The sequence below is a fragment of the Sus scrofa genome, chromosome 14 (assembly GCF_000003025.6).
Source record: "Sus scrofa isolate TJ Tabasco breed Duroc chromosome 14, Sscrofa11.1, whole genome shotgun sequence".
NCBI lineage: Eukaryota > Metazoa > Chordata > Mammalia > Artiodactyla > Suidae > Sus > Sus scrofa.
In genome coordinates, this window is record NC_010456.5 from 63,163,589 (window position 1) to 63,166,419 (window position 2,831).

Consider the following 2,831-nt stretch of genomic DNA (forward strand, 5'->3'; position numbering starts at 1 on the left):
AACCAACCAACCAACCAAAAATACAACTCAGCGTATCGGGTTCATGGTTATTTCATTTCAAACTTGGCTCAGAGTCTGCAGTTGTGGGTATTTCCCATCTAACCTTTAGAGGGACTCTGAATGCATACGCATGGCCAATAACATAAATAACTTGTACTTGGTCTAAACGGTAATAAAACTTACTGAACAACTGAGGTTCTTAATGCCTATTAAAGGCACTTGTTTTCCTAAAACACAGTAACATTAAAAAACACTTGGTTTTTAATTGCTTGACAAATAAAATCACTCCTTTCCCCCTTTAAGCTGCTACAATTGCCATCTCAGTAAATCAACTCTGCAGAGCTGAGCTGAACTAGTCTCTGAAGTATTTTCTTTAGAACCAAGGAAACCAAAGATCTTTGTCTTTTTAGAACCAAGGAAACCAAAGATCTTTCTTTGTCTTTTTATTATTTCTGTCTTTTTATTATTATTTTGTCTTTTATTATTGTCTTTATTATTATTATTATTATTATTATTTTTGCTTTTTAGGGCCACACTGGAGGCATATGGAGGCTCCCAGGCTAGGGGTCTAATCAGAGCTATAGATGCTGGCCTACACCACAGCCACAGCAACACCAGATCCTTAACCCACTGAGCAAGGCCAGGGATTGAACCTGCAACCTCATGGTTCCTTGTCAGATTCGTTTCCACTGTGCCACGATAGGAACTCCATGTCTGTTTTTTTCAAATGGCTGCACCCAAGGCATATGGAGGTTCCTGGGCCAGGGGCTAAATCCGAGCTGCAGGTGCAGCAACACCAGATCCTGTAACCCACTGCACCAGGCCGGGAATCGAACTCACACTTCTGCAGCTACCTGAGCCACTGCAGTTGGATTCTTAACCCTCCGTGTCACAGTAGGAACTCCCTAAAGACCTCTTTTCAGATGAGGGAATGGGCCTTGAAGACAGGGTTCCTCAGAGGAATCTGAGGAAGAGGGTTGGAAACCTGGGGACCAGTGGAATCTAATCAAACTTTTGCTGGTTCTATGACTCAAGATCACTGTCCTAACCTCTAACCCAAACTAACAAATTCCACCCTTGTGGGGAAGCTAAGAGGAGAGTAGAGAATTTAAGAACTTTCCTCCACCTTACATTTCTTTATATTTAGTTTTATTAAGCCATTTGGTTTAACAGCCAAGACTAATTATGTGATGATTCCTTTAGTGAAGGAGTTCAAGAGTATCAGAAATGTGCTATCCACATCCATGTGGCCATTTAAATTTCCTTTCTTTCTTCCTCCTTCCCTTCACTCCCTTCCTTCCTTTCTTTCCTTCACAGATGCACTTGCTCCATATGGAAGGAAACAAAAAATAGGAACCCCCCCCCCCAAAAAAAAGGAAGCTTAGAGAGATTTAGGAACTCCTGTAAAGTCCTGAGCCAAGCAAGAGTCAATCTACCTCTAACCTGCATCTCCTGTTGCTTGAAATTCTGCCCTTTTGGAGCCATACCCTGTGACTTCTCAAGCAACCCTATCTGTCTCAGATGGCTCTGCTGAGTAAGCCTTTGAACTCATGTTTAAGGGCAAAGCTCCTCCAACTACAAAATCTGCCTAAAGCCATGAGAAACATCTCAGCGTAAACCTGGAATCTTCCCCAGATGGATTTCTGTCTCTCTGGCCTTCCCCAGCACCCTCACTCCAGGGTCCTAATATCTTCTGATGGATCTGGGGCCCAGGTTCTATGGGAAAGAGTCACTGGTTAAAATAAAAACCTTAAAAAAAAAGGGGAGGAGTTCCAGTTGTGGCTCAGTGGGTTAAGGACCTGACTTAGTGTCCATAAGGATGCTTCACTCCCAGGCCTCGATCAGTGGGTTGAGGATCTGGCATTGCCGCAAGATGTGTTACAGATCACAGATACGGCTTGGATCTGGTATTGCTGTGACTGTGGAATAGCTACAGCTCTGATATGACCCCTGGCCAGGAAACCTCTATATACTGCAGGCATGGCTGTAAAGAGAAAAAGAAAAAAAAAAAAAAAAAAAGGAAATATCTACAATCTTTTCATAGCTGGAAAAGAAATTGACAATAATTTTTTTTTTTTTTGTCTTTTGTCTTTTTTTTCAGGGCCTCACCCATGGAATATGGAGGTTCCCAGGCTAGGGGTCTAATCAGAGCTGTTGCTGCTGGCCTATGCCACAGCCACAGCCACGCCAGATCCAAGCTGCATCTGCGACCTACACCACAGCTCATGGCAACGCTGGATCCTTAACCCACTGAGCGAGGCCAGGAATCGAACCTGCCACCTCATGGTTCCTAGTCAGATTCATTTCTGCTGTGCCACGACAGAAACTCCAACAATAATTCTTAAATAGCAACCCTCCAAGGGGTGTTTGATCCATTTCCCCTTGACCTAGGTAGTCCTGGTCTCTCAGGTGCTGGACTGGACACGGGGAGGGGAAACCTCTTTGCTCCATGGGTTCCCCCAATCCCAAGCCCACTTCTCTACTCCTAGATCCCCAACATCTGCCCAAGGACTTGTGGCAGTCATCCGTGACCACCGCTCTGGAATTCTGGAATTCTGTAAATCTGCAAGGGCTGACTCATGGTCATACACCCATCCTGTCCTCACCTGCCTGTCCCACCACAGTGGTTAAGACCGTCTGGGCTTGCTACTTCCTGCGTGATTTCAGGCAAGTTATTTAAACTTCACGGGTCCTACTCATTTCATAGACCAATTAAGACAAAGAGGAACGAAATGAGGGGCAGACTGTCTAGTCTAGGGAACATTTGAGGGAGAGAACTCAGCTCCCTGAAGAACAAAGTTCTAACCTCCTGTGCTGGCTGAAACCTGGGA